General features: G+C 35.0%; 1 long non-coding RNA gene across 1 annotated transcript; it reads left to right on the forward strand.

Moving 5' to 3' along the window:
* Positions 1 to 20,076: 20,076 nt before the first annotated feature.
* On the forward strand, positions 20,077 to 20,903 carry LOC141720669 (uncharacterized). Its single transcript, XR_012574473.1, has 3 exons — positions 20,077 to 20,352; positions 20,446 to 20,485; positions 20,608 to 20,903. It is a non-coding gene; the product is annotated as an uncharacterized LOC141720669 (long non-coding RNA).
* Positions 20,904 to 25,687: the final 4,784 nt, after the last annotated feature.

Here is a 25,687-nt window from a genome sequence, read left to right on the forward strand (position 1 = left end):
CCGGGACCCGCATGGGGAAAACCGTACTCTGGATCGAAAAAGTCAAAACATGGAAAATGCTCGGAATATTGCAATTAGATTAGGAAGGAGTTTTCCCGAGACTTCCGGGTTGTAAAAACGTAAAAACGGTTGAAGTTGGTTGGTTCCCCATTATACAAAATAGTTTATAAATATTCGGAAATATAATTTATAAGATCCATAAATCATTTATAACACCATATATCAACATAAAATTAATAGAAAATATCACAAATATCTATATTTTAGTTTAGAACTATAAAAATTAAAATACTCAAATTCTATCATATTTACACATCCAAACACAGATACCACTTAACAGATAATTCACCAAAATTCATATAATAATCACAGAATATTTATTTATTGATAAAAATAATTACGCGATATATCCCGGTTATTACACTTATCATCCTGACAACTGGAATCATTCTAACTTCAGCTGGAGCAACAATCAGAATGCGATGCAACAGCCGTTCCAGCAGTTTGGAAACAAACAATTCAATCATCCTGGTTTTCACCATCAATTTGCACCAATACAACAACTCCAAATTTAACAAAAAACTCATGGTGCAAGTCAATCTTCGAATGAAAAATCTGAATTGGAGGAGTTGAGGCTTATGTGCAAAAACTAGGCTCTTATATGCCAAAGCCAGGCTGTTTATATCAAGACTCTGGAGAACCAGATAGGGAAAATTGCTAACGCCTTATTGAATCAACTATCAAGAATGCTTTTTAGTGATACAGAAGCCAATCCAGGCCAGAGGGAAGTTAACGAACAGGTGAACGCCATCACCTTGCGGTCCGGAAAGGTCGAAAGCCCCCAAATTCAGCAAGACGAAGAGTCTAAAAATTCTGTCCAGAATGCAGGTGCATCTGCATCTTTGCCAAATCCATAAAATGGTATTGTAGCTGAAAAAGTGGTGCATAAGGATGCCGAGGTGGAACCAAAGAAGAAAGTTGTTGCAAACAATCCTCCTGAGGGCAATACAGGGGATAAACAAGTCTATCCACCTCCGCCATTTCCTAAAAGGTTGCAGAAGCAGAAGTTGGATAAGTAATTTGCTAAGTTCTGGGAAGTTTTCATGAAACTTCACATCAACATACCTTTTGGTGAAGCTCTTGAGCAGATGCCTAGCTATGGGAAGTTTATGAAAGGTATTCTTTTTCGGAAAGTGAAGCTCGATGACTTAGAGACCGTTGCTCTTACGAAGGAATGTAGTGTTGTGCTGCAACAGAAGTTGCCTCTAAAACTTAAAGATCTTGGAAGCTTCACTATTCCCTGCACCATCGAAAATATGTCGTTCGACAAGTGTTTGTGTGACTTGGGACTTAGCATCAATCTGATGCCTCTATCTGTCTTCAAGAAACTTAGTTTACCTGATCCAAAACCTGTGAACATGTCCTTACAGTATGCCGATCAGACCATCACTTATCCACGAGGTGTAGTGGAGGATGTCATGGTTAAGGTAGAAAAACTCATCTTCCCTGCTGATTTGGTAATTCTGGATTTCGAGGAAGATAAGAAGATCCCGTTATCTTAGGAAGACCATTCTTGGCTACAGGCCGAACTATGATCCATGTACAAAAAGGAGAGCTTACGATGAAGGTTCAAGATCAGAAGGTCACTTTTAGTGTGTTCAAGGCAATAAAGTTACCAACGGATAAAGAGCAGTGCTTTAAAGTAGAGTGGGTAGACTTTGTCATAAATTCAGAGTTTGAACAATTGCCAAAGTCAGATACCTTAGAGAGAGCCTTAATAGGGGAATCGGTTTTCGAAGATGAAGAAGGTGCAAAGCAACTGCAGGTTTTGAATGCACCTCCATGGAAGAGGAAGTTGGATATGCCATTTGATTCTCTTGGGTTAACAGAGCTGAAAATTTCTCAGGAGCATCTCAAACCGTCGATTGAAGAAGCTCCCACACTTGAGCTCAAACCGCTACCAGATTATTTGAGTTATGCATTCTTAGGTGCACCCCCTGACAAGGGGTTGGAATTTATCTATGATAATCTAAAGGGTGACCGGCCGGTTCCTCCCGTGCTTACAGAGGGTCCCTCTCGTGCACTATAGGCCATGCATGACCTCCACCGATATTTTTCTGAAGATTTCACACGCTCTCGGTACTGTTTTCTGAGACACTGGTGTCGAGGTTTATTGGCCACCTGATCCCCCACCCGAAGAGGGTGATCATCCCGCTAACTAGGTATGCCTGAATTCCTTATTATTACCTTTAATGAGGACACTGAAAATTTTAAGTTTGGGGGTGATAATATAAGGATTAGTTTGTGTATGTCCATATAGATTCATATAGATTCATGTTGCATGCTTAGTTGTATTTTATCCATATTTTTGTATGATTGTTCATATAGGACATTTTTATTTATGTTTTTATGTGAGTTCATATAGTTCCATGTGCATGCATATGACATGATCCCTTAGGTTGAGCTATTGCTATCTGATAAGTTGATGTTAATTTGATTGTGGTGATGACGAATAGAGGGTTGTTAAGTCCTAATGAATTGATTTGCATGCCAGAATTATTATTTTTTCACAAGTCTTATAGGATTGCTTTTGAGCTAGATCATGACCATACTTGTTTATTTGTGGATATTTAATCACTTGGTTATATTTAGATTTTTTTCTATTCTCGTAATGATAAAAGAACACTGAATTTTAAACTGGAGAAACACTTGAATTTTATTGCTAGTTGTGAATAAGGCTAGGCGTCAAATGGCTAGTAGCCGACTCATAATTTATGAGTAGTCTGGGGTTGAATGAGATGGAGTGAAACACACTCATTCAGAAATTAAAAAAAAAAGAAAAAAAGTTTATGTTTATGCATAATTGATCAAGAGTGAGCTCTTTAATACTCGAGTTATTAAGTTTTAGGGGACTTTTTGCCTAGTGACCTAAGGATTGATAGTCTGGGATCCGCTAACCTAACGCTTGCTACATGGGTATTATTGTATAAGTCTTTTGGGACCTCATTCATTGCACGGTCAAATAAGCTGGTATGTGTTCAATAATAGTGTGAATCCTTGTATAACTCTAGTAGGAAGGAGGTGTTGTGAGTCATTATGCGTGTAACGTCTATCCTGTTTATAAACACGTGATTGTTTTGATGATAGATAAGTTATGGTTAATTGATCTAGTATCGAGAGTAAATCTGTTAAGCATCCACACACGCACATTTCTGGTTGTGAGTTGATTTGTGAGATTTATGTGAACTCTGTTTAGAGTCATTGCATTCTCAGAGGCATTCTCTTGTTGGTCGGTTATGATTATTATGAGGGGATCGAATATATTATCATTTAGTTGCATTCACGTAGTTGCATTCATGCATTAGGTTTGAATAGCCCACAACTGCTTACAAGTTAGAACAACTAAACTACAGAGAAATGCTTACAAGATATAGCTTGATATGTTTCTCTGAAAATATATCTGCTTAGTTAATTATTCTACTTGCTACACTTAGTTTATATATATATCACCAAGTTTACATGACAATAAGACAAGATAATAAAACAAAATATATCTAGTCTAACTTCATGCTGCTTCACTACTCTATTCCAGCATCTTTGAATATCTTCACAATTACGTGGAAATGGTAATGCTTCTTTGTTCTCAAATTCCTGCTTAATAGGCTGCCACATTCCTTTTGCAAATACCCGAAGCATGTGACTGTATTTTCATTATCAACAGCTATTTAAATTTGATCATCCGTGGGGTCTATGCTTGTCATCCGTCGGGAAGCTTTGTTGATCATCCGTCGGGAGTCTTGTAGATCATCCGTCAGGTGTCTATTTGTCACTTGACTCCATTTCACTTATACATAATTAAAAGACATCTCATATTTACAATTAATCAACTTTTTCTGTATATCAATCTAGTAGTCAACATGACTTACAGAACCCTAAACAACCTACTTGACTAATACATGTTGTTTGCAGAAATGTGCTACAATTCTTATCATTACATAAGCTACTCACTCGATGGATGTTAATCTGTCATCCGTCGGGACTGTAAATTTTATCCGCCGGGACTATATTAGATCATCCATCGAGTGCTACAAAATTCACTAAGTTAAATCTACTAAGGTGATTTGTTTAACTTATCATCAAGTTCACAACATATTCCTAACACGAATGCGTATACTTGTGTGTAATTTTAACGCGTGTTATCGCCCTAACACAACTGCAATTTGAATTTGAACCTCCATTGAAACTGTGTTGAATCATTAGTCGAAGCTTCATTAGATCATCCGTTGAATGTGACTTGGATCTAATTCAACATAGCTTACTCCCAATGATTACTCATGCGTGCCCCCTACCTGAGTTGGTATAGCAATTCTAATAGTACGGAGAGGACCACTATAGATATTCATAACAGTCGTGCCTAAGTCTGGCCATCTTCCTCATGCTTAACTGTCAGGGTTAGATGAATAACAAAGTGAGCTACAAAGTTCAGCAAGTAACTAAATTAACTAAAAAGGCTAAATTATTTAACAGAATAAGATAAAGGCCAAGGTTACAAGGGTCTTAAAAGAGGTTTCAAGATCAGGTTCATTCCAAGATAGTCGTTTTACAACCATTACTTTATAAAAAATATTTCCTTTCTCAAAACTTTCATAAAACTTTCCTTTATCAAAGCAATGCTTTTCAAAACAGTTCTTTTCACCAACACTTTTCTTTCATTCATGAAATTATTTCATTTTCAAGAAAATGGTTCAATCATTTAAACATTATTGTACATAAATTTTTTTTACACAATTGGAGTGCATGATGCTGTAGGATTTCATACATCACAGAAGCATGGTAAATCATTTTTCTTGATATAAAATCCATATAAACGCATACAAATCGTGAATAAATCGAGGGATCGATTACTAACCTTTAATAGCGATCTAAGAACGATGAATGGAGATCCCTAGCAGCTGCTCCTCAATTGTGAAGCACTCCACCGGTATCCACCAAGAGATCAAAATAATAGAGGGAGGAAGAGGTTGAGAGAATTAGTTGCCTCCTTTCTTTTCTACTTTAGAATTAGGGTTTTTATTTTTGGGTTAAGGCAAATAGGGTTTATAATAGTATATTTATAGACAAAATTTTCAGCTGAAAATTTTCCCATAAAATATTATTATTATTAACCCTTTAGTTGATTATACTTATTAACCAATTAACTAATAATTAAAACACCTTTTAATCATTAATCCCTTTTCTAAACACTTTAGAAAAATAATTCTCTCACTTGATTTAATTTCCAAAATTAAATTCTTAATTAATAATATTAAGAACTTTTCTTAATTAATTTATAATTAATTAAATCTCATTTAATCAATTATTAAATTTGCTAATTAATTATTTATTTCACAAATAAATAATTACCAGCCATTATTAATTAATTCCTCCACCATTAAATCATTCTCTTTTATGGTGTGACCCTGTAGGTTCAATATTAAGTCGGTAGTAGAAATAAATAAGAATAAAACTATTTTATCATTATTTATATAAACTCTCTAATTCATTAAATATGATTTAATTAATAAATTAATCATATTTATTCTACATCGTGAGGGATACTTCTCAGCATATCGCGACTATCCGGATAATACGAATTCACTGCTTAGAATACCAAGAACCTATTCAGTGAATAGTTACCGTACAATTAATTCCTTCTACCCTGCAATGTCATGATTAAATACAAGGCATGGAACTCGTGTCAAGCCTATCTTATTTAATCATATGATTTCCCATTCACTATGCTTAGTTCTAATTAATGTGAATTAGAAACTCCTTTCTAATCTCATTCACTCTGGCCAGAGATTCCTGAACTAGTATAAGTGGATCAGCATTGAACATTCTCTTCCTTTCACTGGAAGGGGTAGATCCTTTATTGATCATACACTATCTTCGTGTACAAATTCCTACACCCAGTAGAGCCCTTATTATTATCCCTGGAGACTAAGAACTAAACCAAAGTATAGTTCGGTGTACACAAGATGACTACGGTGACCTCAAGTCTAAGGATACTTGTACAACTATCACTATGTGAACATCTGCTGACACGTGAGTGAACTCCATCAGTTGTCCAGCTGTGTGAGTCATGTTCAGTGAACTTATTCTATAATAAGCACCTACATACTGGCTATAGTGTCACCACACAAATGTCTATGAGAACAGACATCCTTCATAATGAAGCAAGCATAGTATGTACCGATCTTTGTGGATTACTAATTACCAGTTAGTAATCCTACGACCAGGAACTTATTTAAGTTCAGAGTTATCATCTTTTAGGTCTTATTATTATGATCTCATCATAATCCATAAAAAGCTGTACTCTAAACTATTGTATATCTTATTTAAACACTTAAATAGATAAAGCCCGCAATAAAACCAAAATAAGTCTTTTATTAATATCAATGAAATCAAAACAGATTACATAAAAGTTATTCTTAAATCATCATACATGATTGGACTTAGGACACATCTCTTTCAATCTCCCACTTGTACTAAAGTCAATCACTGTGGTATCTAATACCCATCTTGTCTTTATGACGATCAAAGTGACTTTGATAAAGTGGCTTTGTAAAAGGGTCTGCTATGTTGTTATGTGTGTCAACTCTCTTGACGTTGACATCTCCTCTTTCAACAATCTCCCTAATCAGATGAAAACGTCGCAAAACATTTCCTATAAGAAGTATGTCATCCACATACAATACAAGAAATGTTACCGCGCTCCCACTAACCTTCTTGTAGACACATGGTTTATCTATGTTTTTTGATAAAACCAACTCTTTGATTGTCTCATCAAAACGGATGTTTCATCTACGAGAAGCTTGCTTTAAACCATATATGGTCCGTAGCATCTTACACACTAGGTGTTCATTTCCCTTGGAAAGAAAACCCTCTGGTTGTGTCATATACACTTCCTCTTCAAGTTTCCCATTGAGGAAGGGCGTTTTCACGTCCATTTGCCAGATCTCATAGTCGTAGTAAGCAGCAATCGCAAGCAAAATCCGAATTGATTTTAACAGGGCTACAGGAGAGAAAGTTTCATCAAAGTCAATCCCTTGGCTTTGTCTGAATCTTTTTGCCACGAGCCTGGCCTTATAGGTCTCCACCTGGCCATCTGCTCCAATCTTTCTCTTGTATACCCATTTGCACTTAATAGGCTTCACACCCTCAGGTGCTTCAACCAAAGTCCATACTTGGTTTCCATTTCGGATTTCATGGCACTTTGCCATTTCTCTGAGTAAACACTACTCATAGCCTCATTATAGGTCATAGGGTCGTCATCATCAATGATTGACAACTCATTGTCATTCTCAATGACAAGGCCATAATACCTCTCAGGTTGGCGAGACACTCTCCCTGTCCTACGAATGGGCTGTTCCACAGAAGGTTGTTCAGTCTGAACAGGTGTTTCCACTTGAACCGTAGTAGTTTGTGCTTCTTGAACCTCATCAAGTTCAATTTTGCTCCCACTGTTTCCTTCAAAGATAAACTGCTTTTCCAAGAAGGTAGCATGTCTGGAGACAAACACCCTATGATCGGTGTAAAAGTAATACCCTAAGGTCTCTTTAGGATATCCCACAAAATTACATTTTACGGATCGAGATTCCAGCTTATCTGGGTCAACTTTCTTGACATAAGCTGGACATCCCCAAATCTTAACGTGTTTAAGACTCAGTTTTCTTTCTTTCCATATCTCATATGGAGTTTGAGGAACAGATTTGGAAGGCACCTTATTCTGTAAATATGCTGAGGTTTCCAATGCATAACCCTACAGGAATACTGGAAGATTCGCATAGCTCATCATGGACCGAACCATGTCTAACAAAGTTCAATTTCTCCTTTCAGATACCCCATTCAACTGTGGAGTATATGGAGGAGTCCACTGGGAGACTATACCAGTTTCTTTGAGATAGTCTAGAAACTCTCCATTCAAGTATTCACCACCTCGATCTGATCGAAGAGTTATAATACTATGTTTGGTTTGTTTCTCTACTTCATGCTTATATTCTTTGAACTTTTAAAAGGCTTCAGACTTGTGTTTCATTAAATACACATATCCGAATCTAGATCGATCATCTATGAAAGTAATGAAGTATGAAAATCCACCCATGGCTTGCGTAGACATTGGTCCACATACATTTGTGTGTACCAATCCTAGCAAATCTGCAGCCCTCTCTCCATGTCCACTAAATGGAGATTTGGTCATTTTACCCAATAGACAAGACTCGCATGTAGGATATGATTCAAAATCAAAGGGGTCAAGTAACCCTTCCTTATGTAATGTCCGCAGTCTATTTTCACTAATAAGACCAAGTCTGCAGTGCCACAAGAAAGTGAGATTTTCATCATCCCTTTTTCTTTTATTAGTATGTTCAATTTGTAGTAAATTATGCTCTACATCACATACATACAGACCATTATTTAAAATACCACTTCCATAAAGAACGTTATCTCTAAGAATTGAACATTTATTATTCTGAATAACAAACGAAAATCCATCCAATTCTAACATGGGAATAGAAATAATATTCCTCACAATCGAGCGAACAAAATAACAATTATTTAAAACAATAGTCTTGCCCGTAGGCATATGTAAATAAAATGATCCTACAGCTTCAACAACAACTCTTGCTCCATTTCCCATCCGTAGAATCACCTCTTCTTCTTCAAGAGTCCTACTTCTCCTTAGTCCCTGCAACAAATTGCAAATATGAGAACCACAGGCGGTATCTAATACCCAAGTAGAAATTTGATTTAATGACATATTCAATTCAATCATGAACATACCTGAAACAGAAGCGGTAGTCTCACTACCCTTCTTCTTCTTCAATTCTGCAAGGTAAACTTTGCAGTTCCTCTTCCAGTGCCCCGCCTTGTTACAGTGAAGGCAAACAACTTTGCTCTTGGGGTTTTCAGCTTTTGGTGGAACCGACTTTTTCTCACCTACTTTCTTCTTCTTGGAAGGGCTCTTCTTCCTTTTCTTAGGATTGGAACCTTCACCAATTAGAAGAACAGAACTCTTCTTAGGGGGAAAATTCGATTCCGCAGTCTTCAACTTGTTGTGGAGTTCAGGCAGGCTGACATCCAGCTTATTCATGTGAAATTTCACAACAAACTGCGAGAATGAACCCGGAAGTGATTGCAAGACCAAGTCTTGGCTCAGCTCCCCATCTATGGCAAAACCAAGTTGTCCAAGACGTTCAATCAAATTGATCATCTTAAGTACATGGTCATTCACAGATGATCCCTCAGACATCCTACAACCAAACAGCTCCTTCGATATCTCATATCGAGCTGTCCTCCCTACCACATCATACATCTCTTTTAGATGCATAAGGATAGTGTGAGCATCCATATGCTCATGCTGCTTCTGTAGCTCAATGTTCATGGAAGCTAGCATGATGCATTGAACAACATTTGCATCATCTATCCACTTACGATACACAACATGTTCATCATTATGTACATCGTTAGCAGGTTCAGTAGGCTTAAGTGAGTCAAGCACATGTTCCAGCTTCTCAACCCTGAGAACAATTCTCAAGTTTCGAAGCCAGTCAGCAAAATTAGGACCAGTCAACTTATGAGCATCTAGTATACTCCGGAGTGATAGTGCAGAAGACATAACATATATAGTTAATCTGTAAATGATGGACACATAATAACACTTAGCAAATATTCAATTTCATTTCATAACACTATATGAATCGGGTCTTTATTCATAAATGGCTCCCACTAGTTTATCTAAATTATATAACCCCCTTAAGTGAAAAATTAAGCATTCATAATGCTAGTGGGAATAGGGATCCTACATTCCATCACACAACCTCGGCTGTAGCACGAAACGTCATGTGATGTTCAATAGGCAGACAACTCTTGTCAATTACATCTTATGTTATTCCCTAATAAAACTTTAGCCTCTTGAATAATTGAGTCACGGCTGTAGCACGACAGACTCAATATTCTAAGTCAAGTCTAACCCAACATTTTGTATAATTGAAACAGTCTCCAACGGCCCACGGCTGCAGCACGTAACGACCTTTAGATTCTAATTCAATGTACACATCTCTATGTAATAGACAAGTATTTCTTATTTCGAAATCAAAGCCCTCGGCCGTAGCACGAAACAACAATGATTTAAAAATAAGAACTACTTTCTACCATGTTGGAAGGCTTTGACCGACACAAGCCCGTTGTGTCATTGGCCAATTACTACTTGATATTATTTAATTTTAGAGGGATTATATTATGTTAAAATCATAATCATATTATAAAGAGATTCTTTCTTTTAAATTAAATATTTCAAATCAATAATCGATAATCAGATGATTCCCAGATCGGGGGGATCATTGTCAAGAGGCGTCACTTAATACCCCTTTCTTACAGATAGAAATCTGCTTTTGACAGAATCATCCTTTCTCTCAATATTGAAAATTCATATTTAATTACGTGTTTCATAAACACAAGAATCTCATGATTGTATTCATAATATTTATATTAAGGTCATGAAATAATTTCACTAATCTAGATTGTCTAACATATGCCTTATGTTAATTAAGTTCACCTAAATCTATCTTCGCATGAGCATATATCATATATATAATCATGAATAAACATAAAGGTAGGCATGTTAAATCATGTAGCATATTACTCTAAGCAATATACATCTCTATGTATCACATGAAGCATTTAAAAGTAATTAAAACAATTAAAAACAGCTATAAAACACTACTGTTAGCTATAAACAGTCCGAAACAATTTCAGAAAATATAATATAATATACCATTAGATGCGTCTCAAAAAGACGAATCCAACGGCACCAAGCATGCCCCAAACGGACCTACCACGCGCCCTCACGCGCCTCAAGAAGCAAACTGACGCGCCTATACGCGCACAAGCGCTGTCAGGCGTGTGACTGACATTCAGCCACTCGCCCCCACGCGCACACGCGCCCCACGCACCCTGACAGCTGAGCTGAAGTCAGCATGACATCAGCATCAACGCTGACCAGTTGACCGTGCGTGTCTGACACGCGCCGCGCGTGACACATGAGCGCGTGAGCCCCACGCGCGCTAGCCAGACGCGCGGCCCTTTGCCCGTTTCAGACTTCTGCCGTTTTTTTTATTTAATCAACAGCCGCCGCACTGTCTTATACAGAATGTCGTGCCACCCACCTTTTCTTAATTACAGCAGGATATAACATATATATATACATAACATATTACATATATATACATATTTAATTACGAATTTTAATTAAAACAACTTCAAAAAATCATAATAATTAATCCACACATCCGAAAATTAAAAAAATATCCAGACGATCTATAACACTTGTAGAACTTAGATCTACAGTCAAAACAATTTTAAGAAATAATTTCTAATCAATCATAATTAATCCATGATATAACTTGCAAAAATCATAATAAATTCATACAAGATCATAAAATTCTGAAATTTTTATCACAGATCTATATGCATACAACCTATGCTCTGATACCATTGTAGGATTTTATATATCACAGAAGCATGGTAAAACATTTTTCTTGATATAAAATCCATATAAACGCATACAAATCGTGAATAAATCGAGGGATCGATTACTAACCTTTAATAGCGATCCAAGAACGATGAATGGAGATCCCTAGCAGCTGCTCCTCCATTGTGAAGCACTCCATCGGTATCAACCAAGAGATCAAAATAATAGAGGGAGGAAGAGGTTGAGAGAATTAGTTGCCTCCTTTCTATTCTACTTTAGAATTAGGGTTTTTATTTTTGGATTAAGGCAAATAGGGTTTATAATAGTATATTTATAGGGAAAATTTTCAGCTGAAAATTTTCCCATAAAATATTATTATTATCAACCCTTTAGTTGATTATACTTATTAACCAATTAACTAATAATTAAAACACCTTTTAATCACTCATCCCTTTTCTAAACACTTTAGAAAAATTATTCTCTCACTTGATTTAATTTCCAAAATTAAATTCTTAATTAATAATATTAAGAACTTTTCTTAATTAATTTAAAATTAATTAAATCTCATTTAATCAACTATTAAATTTGCTAATTAATTATTTATTTCACAAATAAATAATTATCAGCCATTATTAATTAATTCCTCCACCATTAAATCATTTTCTTTTATGGTGTGACCCTGTAGGTTCAATATTAAGCCGGTAGTAGAAATAAATAATAATAAAACTATTTTATCATTATTTATATAAATTCTCTAATTCATTAAATATGCTTAATTAATTAATCATATTTATTCTACATCGTGAGGGATACTTCTCAGCATATCGTGACTATCCGGATAATATGAATTCACTGCTTAGAATACCAAGAACCTATTCAGTGAATAGTTACCGTACAATTAATTCCTTCTACCCTGCAATGTCATGATTAAATACAAGGCATGGAACTCGTGTCAAGCCTATCTTATTTAATCATATGCTTTCCCATTCACTATGCTTAGTTCTAATTAATGTGAATTAGAAACTCCTTTCTAATTTCATTCACTCTGGCCAGAGATTCCTGAACTAGCATAAGTGGATCAGCATTGAACATTCTCTTCCTTTCACTGGAAGGGGTAGATCCTTTATTTATCATACACTATCTTCGTGTACAAATTCCTACACCCAGTAGAGCCCTTATTATTGTCCCTGGAGACTAAGAACTAAACCAAAGTATAGTTCGGTGTACACAAGATGACTACGATGACCTCAAGTCTAAGGATACTTGTACAGCTATCACTATGTGAACATCTGCTGACACGTGAGTGAACTCCATCAGTTGTTCAGCTGTGTGAGTCATGTTCAGTGAACTTATTCTATAATAAGCACCTACATACTAGCTATAGTGTCACCACACAAATGTTTATGAGAACAGACATCCTTCATAATGAAGCAAGCATAGTATGTACCGATCTTTGTGGATTACTAATTACCAGTTAGTAATCCTATGACCAGGAACTTATTTAAGTTCAGAGTTATCATCTTTTAGGTCTCATTATTATGATCTCATCATAATCCATAAAAAGCTTTACTCTAAACTATTGTATATCTTATTTAAACACTTAAATAGATAAAGCCCGCAATAAAACCAAAATAAGTCTTTTATTAATATCAATGAAATCAAAACAGATTACATAAAAGTTATTCTTAAATCATCATACATGATTGGACTTAGGACACATCTCTTTCAAATGCCAGCCCTCACTGGCATTTTAAAATCTTTACCATGCCTTTGAAATCATTTAGACACTTTCAAGTGTGAAATTATTCTTAATTTCAATTCAATAAATTTGTCATATTGCAAGGGTAGGGTATACCAAAACAATCATCATTTAGAGAATCAAAGGTATTATCAACTTGAAAGCATTTGCAATAGAAATAAGGTATAAGAATCAAAAGGAAGTAAAAAAACAGATTACATCAATATAAAAGGCTAATCGAAGGGTGATAGTAGCTATTCAACTATAACATAAAATCACAACATAGGAGGCAAGGGTTGAAATGTTACTTGCCTTATTCGCTTCTTGTCTTGACCACGAAACCTACTTTGTTGTCACCTAGTGGGGCCTTTCCTTTCCTAAACCGAGTGTTCTCACTTTCCGAATCTAAACGTATAAAGACACTATTTTAGTATCTTTGTAATCAATCGTCGTTCACCTTGAATGTCTAAAACTATTCTACCCGTACGATATCACATCCCGACTCATAATTATACATATTATCTGTTGAGTGGCATTTATGACACTTTATTATGCTCCATAAAGCTTTAAATTGGTGTATTTGTACTCAAGTTGTTGGTGTTTTAATGTGTTTTCTAGTGTTTTTGCATTTTCAGACATTCTCCAGGTAATCAGGTGAATTAGAATTGTTTGGTGCTAATTTGGTGTTTGGAAGGTGTTAGAATAAAAGCTCGTGGAAAGCCAGCTCAAATCAGCAATTAAAAATGAAGAAGTCAAAATTTTAGCCAGAAGGTCAGCGCGCCCGTGCTGTGATAGCGTGCGACCGCGCCCAAAGTTCAGAATCCTAGTGCGCCCGCGCTGTTGAAGCGCGCGGCCGTGTCGGGTCGAGAAAAGAAATCCTGATTCTATTGGGCTTTTGATCCAAAAGACTTCTACTCTGCATGGGGTTGCTATATATACATAAATAGGCTCGTTTTTATAAGGAGACATACCAGAGCACAAGGAGAAGGCGTAAGAACACCATTTTAGCACAATTCAACCAAGGCGAAGAAGATCTAGTTTTAACTTGTGATTCTTTGTTTAAGTTGTAACGTTGGATGCTAGTTTTCTTATTCTTGAACCTATACTCTTGATTCGTACTTTGTTTATTATTCATTTATAAAGACTACATTTATTATACTATGCTTTCATTGAAACCCACGTTGATGATGAGTCTGATCATGGGTTAATCGTTATTGTGGGGTTCTAACGGATTTATTATGGATTTCTTTAGTTGATTTGTTTCGATGCCTTAGTGTGTGGTGATTGTTTGATAACCTAGTATTAGTTGTGTTTATTCGTCTTATGAGCGTCGTGAACTTATAAGATAGCATGTTAATTCTTAATGAAGCGAAAGTGAATTTAAGGGTTTAGAACTTGCCATACTAGCATAGGTTCATGTGTTATTGTTATGCATAATTCGTAGGTAATTTTAACCATCTTACTTGCCCTACATAATCTCGATAGATAACTTGTGTATTAAACCGTTATGTTGTCAAATTCTATAGACATATAGGGTCTAAATATAATTGGTGTCTATTCAGCTTCTATATCTTTCGTGGATGTCTGGTAGTATGGTATTTGTACAACAAAAGTTGGCATTTATTAGTTTAGTATTATCTGATTAGTGTCATCGCCATTACATGCTAAGGTTAAGAACGAAAAGGCTATTGAATGAAGTATCTAATGAAGTTAGAATCCCATATTTGTCATAAATATTAATTCAACCATTCTTATTCTCTTAGTGAAAGGCATATGTCATAGCCTATTTGTTTATTCGAGGATTTAACTTAACTGAAATAAGAATGTAACAAGTAAATAGTGGTTTTATCGTCAAAGAGATCTCTCAAAGTAAAATCTGTCAAAGGATTCAGAAACAATATTCATCTACAGACTTGAGGAATTACTTCACTGGAAGAAGTTCAAGAAATTGATCAAGCCTCAGTGATATAAATCAAGATTGTGGATTTAATCAAGTGACAGAGATCTTGTCAGGGTATCAGATAATTACAGGGATTTAATCTGAAGAAAATCAAGTTATCAAAGTCAAGACATGAAGAAACATCACGAAAGTTAGTCACTCATAAACCAGACAGTACATCGAGTGTCAACATTGAAGTGGTAGAATTGATTCATTATTTTCAGTGATTTTCAGAAGATATTCAGAAGAGTGGTTGATGTGCAAGAGTAGTATTAATTCTCTATTACTTAATTAAGTCATATAGTTTAATTAAGAAAATAAATTATATATGCAAAGATTATTTTATTTATTAATTGAATTAATTGATTAATAAATTCTGAATTAATATTATGAATTTTCAGAATTGATTTTGAATTTATATTCAATATTAATTCAGCATGACAATCAATTGAACTGGTATGACAATCAGATTGTCATACCGAAAGTCATGCTAGTTCAAATTGATTGTCATACCGAAAGTTCTACTAGCTATGGAATTGTCTTTTAGTTCAGGAGATAGTCATACCGATTGTCATGCTAGTTCAGGAGATAGTCATACCGATTATCATGCTAGTTCAGGAGATTGTCACACCGAAAGTTATGCCAATTCACAGATTGTCTTTCCAGTTCATTTCAGTTATTTTGATTAAATTTAAAAGCCAAGCAGCAGAAGACATTCAACTCACTCTCAAGAACAAGAAATAGCAGCAGCCGAAAAACATCTCATCTCTCTCCTGAATTCAAGATCATCAATTTCTAGTTTTAAAGTTAAATCCAAACCACTAGAAATCATTCTCTTGTTCTTGTGTAACTATCTAGCGGATCAAAATCCCTAGAACTTAATCTCAAATTGCTTTTAGCATTTGATCTTTTTATTGCAAAAATAGAAAAAGTTCATGTCGAATTTATTCTAAATTTGTGATAATCTATTTGAGATTAATCCCTTGTAATCGATACCGTTTTTGTAACATCTTTCAAGTTTAATAATAGTTTTATTTAACTTGAATTTTATTTCACTTTTTTATTCCCCATTAAATTTGATTAAACGGTATAGTTTGTATTCAACCCCCCTTCTACAAACATATTGGGACCTAACAATTGGTATCAGAGCTTTCTGATTAACGAACAAATCAAGATCCTAGACTTTTGTGATTTTTCAACTCCTTGAATTTTTATTTATTCAAAAATTCATAATGACTTCACAAAAAGTTGGAACCGTTAAAATTCCACTACTTGATAAAGAAAATTATATTATGTGGAAGAAGAATATGCTCTTGTTTTTACAAGTTACAAATCCCAAATATCTGAACTTGTTAAAGAAGGGTCCAAAAATTTCGATGGTTATTGAACCAGAGGTGATAGGAGATGATGTTGTAATTACCAAAGATAGAACCTATGCAAAAGAGCCTGAGGATTTTACTCCTGCTGAAAAGGAAGAAGCCTTCTTGGATGCCAGCATTCAATTAATTTTAGTTGATTCCCTTGATTCCTTGATGAACAGACATGTGATGAACTGTAAAAATTCTAAACACATCTGGGAAACTATTGAGGTGATTAATGAAGGTACAGAGGAAGTTAGAGAGAACAAGTTAGAGATCCTAACCTCTGAGTATGAACATTTTAAATCCAATCCAGGAGAAGGAATTACTGAAGTGTTCGAGAGGTACAATGTATTGATCAACAACCTGAACATAAATGGAAAATATTATTCAATCAGGGAGATCAAGAAAGAGTTCCTTTTAACACTGCCAACTCATCTTGAACATAGAATCAATACCATAAGAGAAGCTAGAGATCTGAGTGAGATTTCTTTGGATATACTTGAAAGGAATATGTCCTAAGTCCAATCATGTATTAGGATTTAGGAATAACTTTTATGTAATCTGTTTTGATTTCATTGATATTAATAAAGACTTATTTTGTTTTTATTACGGGCTTTATCTATTTAAGTGTTTAAATAAGATATACCATAGTTTAGAGTAAAGCTTTTTATGGATTATGATGAGATCATAATAGTGAGACCTAAAAAGATGATAACTCTAAACTTAAATAGTTCCTGGTCATAGGATTACTAACTGGTAATTAATAATCCGCAAAGATCGGTACATACTATGCTTGCTTCATTATGAAGGATGTCTGTTCTCATAGACATTTGTGTGGTGACACTATAGCTAGTATGTAGGTGCTTATTATAGAATAAGTTCACTGAACATGACTCGCACAGCTGAACAACTGATGGAGTTCACTCACGTGTCAGCAGTTGTTCACATAGTGATAGTTGTACAAGTATCCTTAGACTTGAGGTCATCATAGTCATGTTGTGTACACTGAACTATGCTTTGGTTTTGTTCTTAGTCTCCAGGGACAATTATTAGGGCTCTTCTGGGTATAGGAATTTGTACACGAAGATAGTGTATGATCAATAAAGGATCTACCCCTTCCAGTGAAGGAAGCGAATGTTCAAGGTTGATCCACTTATGCTAGTTCAGGAATCTCTGGCCAGAGTGAATGAAATTAGAAAGGAGTTTCTAATTTGCATAGAACTACGCATAGTAAATGGTAAGCAAGTGATTGAATTAGATAGGCTTGACACAAGATCCATGCCTTGTATTTAATCGGGACATTGTTGGGTAGAAGGAGTTTATTGTACGGTAACTATTCACTGACAGGTTCTTGGTATTCTAAGCAGTGAATTCATATTATCCGGATAGTCGCGATATGTTGAGAAGCATCACTCACGATGTAGAATAAATGTGATTAATTAATTAATCATATTTAATAAATTAGAGAATTTATATAAATAATGATAAAATAGTTTTATTATTATTTATTTCTACTACCGGCTTAATATTGAACCTACAGGGTCACGCCATAAAAAGAGAATGATTTAATGGTGGAGGAATTAATTAATAATGGCTAATAATTATTTATTTATTTATGAAATAAATAATTAATTGGCAAATTTAATAATTGATTAAATGAGATTTAATTAATTATAAATTAATTAAGAAAAGTTCTTAATATTATTAATTAAGGATTTAATTTTTGGAAATTAAATCAAGAGAGAGAATTATATCTAAAGTGTTTAGAAAAAGGATTAATAATTAAAAGGTGTTTTAATTATTAATGAGAATAATAAATGGGATAATAATAATATTATTTATGGGAAAATTTCAGCTGAAAATTTTGCCTATAAATACACTATTATAGACCCTATTTTATTCTAACCCACATCGAACCCGAAAGCCCAAAAAGTTTGGAAAACCAAATTCTCTCCACCTCCTTCCTCCTCCTTAACATCATTTTTTTTGTGGATACCGGTGGAGTGCTTCACACTTGAGGAGCAACTGCTAAGGATCTCTGATCGTTGTCTCTGAATTATTTTAAAAGGTTAGATTCGATCCCTCGAATTTTTATTCACGATTTATATGCTTTTATTTGGATTTTGTATGTGTAAAAGTGTTTTTCCATGCCCCCGCTGCGTTAAAAATCCAACAATACTCTATGGTGTGTTAAAACCTATGAGTTGGAGCAGATTCAGCAGAAGGAAGTCTACGGGAAAGGTAGAGTGGTCAGCACGTCTACTGCTCTAGTAGCTGAAGGTCAACAACAACAACAACAATCTCAACAGTCAGAGAGAATGGTACAGTCTTCCAAGGCTGAGGAAAATGTGTTAGTAGCATAATATGATCCTCCTACTAAAAATCAATCCGGTGATGATTTTTACTTCTTGAAAGAGCTGGAGCAATTGGAAGATGAGTCAATGGCCCAGATTGTCAAGAGATTCTCCAATGTCAGATTCAAGAGAAATCCCAAGTTCAAGTACAAGTCCAACTACAACAGATTCCAGAAAGGTGGATCTTCATCCTCTAACACCAGCAGTGGTGGATACAAAACAGGGATGGTTGATTGGAGCACCATTCGATGCTTTAACCGCAATGAGTTGGGACACTTTGCCACAGAATGCAGGAAGCCAAGGCAAGTAAGGAAGAACTCTTATGATTCAAATCAGAAGAGTAACTCTGAAAGGGCTTTTCTGGCAAAGGGAAGAAGCTGGGATGATACTGATAGTGAAGATGAAGAAGTTGGGAATCTTGCTCTTATGGCTATTGATGGAAATACTTCATCGTCAAGAAAAGAGGTAAAATTTACTGATGTTAAATTAGTTTATCATCTAGGAGGTTCCTTAGATTGTGCTCGTCGTGATAATGAACTATTAAGTCAGCAGATCAAAGACCTTGAGAAAGAGGTCAATGAATTAAGACTTGTGCACATTAATCAAGACAAATTAAAAGAACAAGTATCTTTTCTAGAGAATAGAGTTAACTGTTATAGACAACCCGAAACTATTCTCAAAGACAAGATCACCGGTCTTGAGACTAAGGTTAAAGCTTACTTTAATTCTTGTTCGAAGGCTAAAAAGTTCTACAGTAAGCAAGCTGTTAATCAAACATCTGGAATATGTTTTGATTACAATGCTGCTATTGGAGAATTAGGCATAAACTGCCCTCCTCATGTCTGTGCTAAAGGTAGGGAAGTACCACATATGCTTAAGGGTGTTGATAAACCTAGGCCTGTCAAAAAAATTCGAAAAATCCGATATCCGTTTGAAAAATCCGTATCCGTATTCGAGAAAAAGCGGATATTAACCGTATCCGAAATAAAACGGATATTATCCGTATCTGAATCCGAATATTTAGGATACGGATACGGATATGGGCACATCCGTATCCGAAAATATTCGAATCCGAAAATAAATAAATAAATTAATAAATAATATATTTAATTTTATATATTATATTTAAAATAATTAAATAATCATATTTATATAAAATAAAGTAAGTTGGGCTGTTGGGGTGTCTAATTAAATTAAACTTCATAATAGATAGTAACTTATAACATTTTATTTTATACTTAATTAGTCAAAACTCAAAAGGCTCAAAACCCTTAGTCGTTCACTCGTTCCATATTCAACTTCATCGCCGCCCAACTCATCGTCGCCGCCTTCGTTACTCTCTCAACTCTCAAGTCTCATCTCACTGTTTCATCTGGATTTTGTCATTACTCTCTCAAGTCTCAACTTTACTGATTATATGCTCTCTTAAAAAAGCATAATTCACTAAAGAGGTTTGTTTGCCCAGTTTATTACCTAATCCTGATTTATTAAATGACATGAAGATTGTTAATTTAATATGATTTCGAATCATTGATTTTTTGCAGATTTAAGTTTTGTGCTTAGGGTTTCTCTCAATGGAACAAGGTAGAATTGTTAATTTATTTTTTTACCTTTTCTGAATTTTAAACTTTTATTATACTTTTAATTAGCATATTTGCTCATGTGTGTGTGTTTATACTTGTATGTATGTGTGTTTAAAATTACAGGTCATGCCTCAAGTTCAACTCCAAGTGTATCATCAAGTTCAGTTGGCATGGTATCATCCAAATGTGTCGAAAGTGTTTCTAAGGGCAGTGATTTGGATTGCATAATTGTTACACAAGAAGATAATTTAGTTGCCAAAAATGATCAAGGACAAGAGCAACCGGCTAAAAGAAAGAAGCCTTTGAAATCTGAAGTTTGGAATCATTTTGATCGTATTGAAATCGACACAAAAGGTACTAAAAAAGTTGATGCTATTTGTAAGTATTGTCACACATGTTTTAATGGAGCAAGTGATCAAGGGACAACTCATTTAAAAAATTACACAAAAACGTGTCGAATGAGATTAATCTGGAAATCAATCTGGAAAAATTTCAGAGGATGGTTGTCACTTTTCAACTTTTTTATAGGAAATCAATCTGGAAAAATTTCAAAGGATGGTGCGTCTATTGGTTGGGATACTGAATGGGATTTGGACTTCTAAAATAAGCAGACCTGCAAATCTGGTTTAGCATTTTCATCTGATATTGCATACTATGTATCTTTCATTCTTGTTATTAAAAGTCCCTATATTCAAGTCTGTTAGGTAATGAATAAATTGAAGAAATTTAATAGGGTCATCGATGTGCTTACAGGATGAGTCCGTCTTGATTTGGTTCTCGGGTAAAGAGGAGAAACTCCTTAAACTTAGTCATGTCTCCAGAATTATTTCAGGCCTACGCACTGTAAGTTAAATGCTTTCATATACTTCTGTAACTATTTAGGGGATCTTGTACGTAATGTTAAATTAGAATGGATTATGCAGAAGTATTAGTGTTTATTGTATGTTTAATTTGTTTCAGAAAGGACATCATTAGGATATATAATATATAACTGTTATTATATGAACTGGATTTATAAGTAGATAGAGTTGAATATGTGCAGCTTCAGGCCTTCAGTTTTAGCAACATGATTTAAGTAGTAAGTCTGCAATATACAAAGAAGCGGATGTTGTTTCTGTGAATTAGTTACACTAAAGGTCTGTGAATTATGATGTTGTTCTCTGTTTTCTTTTACTTAGTAGCTTTGCGTTCAATTTATAGTTGTCACTGGCAGTATTAAATGGGTATGAAAGCAGGATGAAAAGAGTGTACGTTTAATCAAATAACAGAAGATTTTAGATAAGCAAAAGGCATTTATTCAGAAGCTCGTGTAGTTCTGTTACTCCCTTATTTAGCATAAAAAAGGTTCTGTTTCTCCCTTGGCCAAATCTACATCCTTACACAAGTTACATTAGTGACATAGTATACAATTATGTCCTTAGAACTTAGATTGTCTTAAAGAATGCTAAATTTTCAGCTTTAACCAAAATGATTGGGGAATGGCAACTTAGACAGCACATTGACTCTTTAAAAAAATGAAGTGGATAGAAGACCAAACTGCACTTCTCATCACTGTACGCAGAGGTCTATAGTTTGATTTTCATGGCTTATTCCCCTTATTCTTAAAATAGAATATACTTAAAATTATGTGAACCACCAATACAAAGAACTACTGGTTGTTTGAGAAAGATGTGGTATATATGTACTACAGTTAAATGTAAATTGTAAACACAAACATTTGCACACACAGATGTCAGCAAGCCCTGTATCCTCTTGTTAGTATTGATGTTACTAACAAAATTGCGTTATTTATTTCTCAGGTTATGGATTTCTCTGCATTATAAAGGCAAGCTGGGAGATGGAGCTTTCAGTTGTTCTTTATGATTAATGATGTCATTTTATTTTTTTAATACATTTGCTTGTTTAATAGACTAAGTGACTTGTACTCTAATTTTTGTGAGAGTGCTTGGGGCTTGTTTAAAGATGTCTGGGAGAACATTTATCACATTTTTTTTTATTTAAATTTGTAAATTTCACAAAATTTGTTTATTTAAAAAAAAACGGATTCGGATTCGGATATTATCCGTATCCGGATAATATCCGCCGAATACGGATACGGATTTGTTTTCCCCGGATATTTCCGGATTCGGATGCGAATTCAGATACGGTTTCGGAATTCCGGATTCGGATCCAGATATAGGAGTATTCGTATCCTAAATATCCGTTTGACACCCCTAGATAAACCCCTCTATAAAGGATCAATTGCTGAACCATTTGATGAGACCTCCTTTATTATTCAGGAAGAAATACGTGCTGAAGATCGTGCTAATGAGAAGGTTGTTTCCAAGCCAAGTGTGTCGAAAGTTCCAGTCAAAGTTGTGAAAGCAACTGAGACTAACTCAGACACACATGAGTTGGATAACAAAAATGCCATGTCTATCATGCATAATTTGCCTGTTGTTAATCCCTCTCATAAAGTATGTGGTGTTCCTAATTGTATGTCTTGTGCTTTTAATTTGATGTATGCTTATTTTAATGGTAAGCATGTTTTTAGTTATAAGACTACTCCTCTTCAGCATGTGAATAATAGGAAGCATGATAGGTCTAAGACTACTAGTCCTTCTAAGGCTAGAAAGGAGACATTTGTGCCTAAGGCTAAACAGAAATTTGTTAAGGCTGTTTACAAGGTCAAATGTCCAGTCATTGAGAAAGTTGAGAACATTAAAGTTAAGAATGTTATTTTGCCTGACAAAGGTCAATTCTACAAGTATGCCGGGCCCAACCAAGTTTGGGTTCCGAAGAAGGTTTAATCCATTTGTATTGCAGGGCATTAAATAGGTGGAACCGGCAGTGTGGATTCTTGACAGTGGATCATCAAGACATATGACCGAAGATAGAGCTCTGCTATCAAATGTGGTTGAGAAAGCTGGCCCAATGGTTACCTTTGGAGATAAAAGCAAAGGTTTAACTGAGGGATATGGCTGTTTACAAGCTGGTAATGTTATCATTGAACTTGTAAATATTTTATGTACTTTTGCTATATTAATATAAGTTTTTATTTGTACTTTCTGTAATTATAAATATTGTTTGAGATATTACAGTTGTTAGGAGTTAACAATTGTATGATATATGAAATTGAATGCTGATATCTCTTTGATAGATATTTGGTATTTAATTTATTTATATTTTTTTAATCATATTAAAATAATATGCAACATAATTATTGGTATCTAAAGTACTTGACAAGTATCAGTCCATGATATATTGTTAATATTATGTTGCAGATAATTGTGAGCTTTTAACATGCATTAGAATTACTTAGACTATACCCTAAGTGATCAATGCTTTAACAAAAACTCATTCATATTAAAAGTCAAAATCTTTCTTTCCCTTCTTAATACTGCTAGGTCATCAGTCTGTGTCTAATCAAATTATTTATCTTTTTAGGCATAAAAACAGACTTGTGCACTCGAACAGTTTTAGGAGAAAATCAAACTTCTTTCTACATTAGTGATTTCTTATTTCATTTTAAAATCCTTTGAAATCACTATTGTACATCATTTCTCTCAAAAGATTAAATGTATGATTTTCATTCATTATAGAACTTAAGTACATTTTATCTCTATTGCCATATGTTATGTGATATAGGTTCAGCCTCCAATGGCCTTCTTTCATTGACAGTCATGAGGTTGAAAACCCAAAACATCTATCCCAGACTGTAAAGACAAACACAAAAATATAACCAACCAACACTCTCTTACCACTAAAATGTAGTATAAATGAGCGTGAGGGAGATAGTGTCCTAGTGCACGACATAAGGAAGGTTCTGAAGTCAACCCAACAACTCTGTCTCCTACAAAGATGAGTAGCATTTAAACCGAGACAATTGCTAGCCCCCATACATCTTCTCAAAAAGATGTAATGGCTGAAAAAGGCACAAAAACAGTTACTAGATTCATCCTCTCAACAGGGTGAATCTATTAAAATTTGCATGTCGGCTAGGGTATCCGCTGTAGTGTCACCACCTAAAATATAAACAATTCTTGATGCACAAGGAAAGGTTACACACACAAAGGAGGAGTTGACAGAAATAAGAGTTTTGACCATTAAGGTCAGATTCGTTTGTTCAAGGTTCTTTAATGGACCAATTGCCTTTACAGGTGTTAGGAGAGAATACTGATCCAATAGCCATATGTCAGTGGTCAGTGTTTACCTCCCCAGGCTTAAATCCCCTGGATGCATCTACGGATAGTGGATCTGACGTAGGCGCAGATCGGCAACTTGTTGACAATGATTCAGATATTACCTGATGAGTCACAAGGAAATGTCTTCACAGACATTAGAAGGGAACTTTGATCTTTATGCTAAATTCTTTGGATCATTGTTTACCTTCCCAGAGTTCAAATCTGGAACCCTAAAAGGGAAACTAGCAACTTGTAGATTCTGACTCAGATTCATCTGACGAGTTTAACAAGGACGGGGATTTGCGAACTCCCATTGCACCACCGGTGACCTCCTTAAGAATGGCTAAGGTGATTTTCCTTGCAGGTACAGCTGAATTTTGGAGCTATGAGAGGAGTGATACACTTGTGAGAATGAGTGTAAACACGAGTGGAGAGAAGAGTGAAACACATGTGAGGTACACTAAACAGAATCACACACTCATAGTAAGGAAGAAAGAGAAACTACTTGTTATTTCTTTTCGAACCAAGTGAAATATGAGAACTCCTTCAGACAACGGCATACATTCCTTCTCTAAGGGGGAGATAAAAGCTTAAGTAATAGTTTGGAGGATTCCTCAACTAAGGGGGAGAAATAGCAGGGAGGAAAGAAAAAGAAAAAGGTAAAGCATATGTACACTACACCACACCATTGTTGTTTGTAACTACGGATCCTATTGTACGGGAGAGGTGGTAAACACAAGGTGATCTCCTTTAAGCAGTTGATTCTCATAGGGGGGAGAAGCAAGAGAGATATGCGCTTCTCAACAGGAAATGTTGTTGTACAAAAGAAGATGAAACTACTTGAAGATATGTTCAGTCTAGAGGAACATCTATTTGGAATCTGGAAAATGTTAAATGTTATCCAGAACTTTTCTGCTATTTACTTTGCATTTCTGTTTACATCTTTTTCTTATTTGTTAGTTGAGTTATCCTCTAGGTATTTGTTGTTATTGTCTAACAAACAAATAGGGGGAGATTGAAAGGCATATGTCATAGCCTAT

The sequence above is a fragment of the Apium graveolens genome, chromosome 1 (assembly GCF_009905375.1).
Source record: "Apium graveolens cultivar Ventura chromosome 1, ASM990537v1, whole genome shotgun sequence".
NCBI classification, from domain to species: domain Eukaryota; kingdom Viridiplantae; phylum Streptophyta; class Magnoliopsida; order Apiales; family Apiaceae; genus Apium; species Apium graveolens.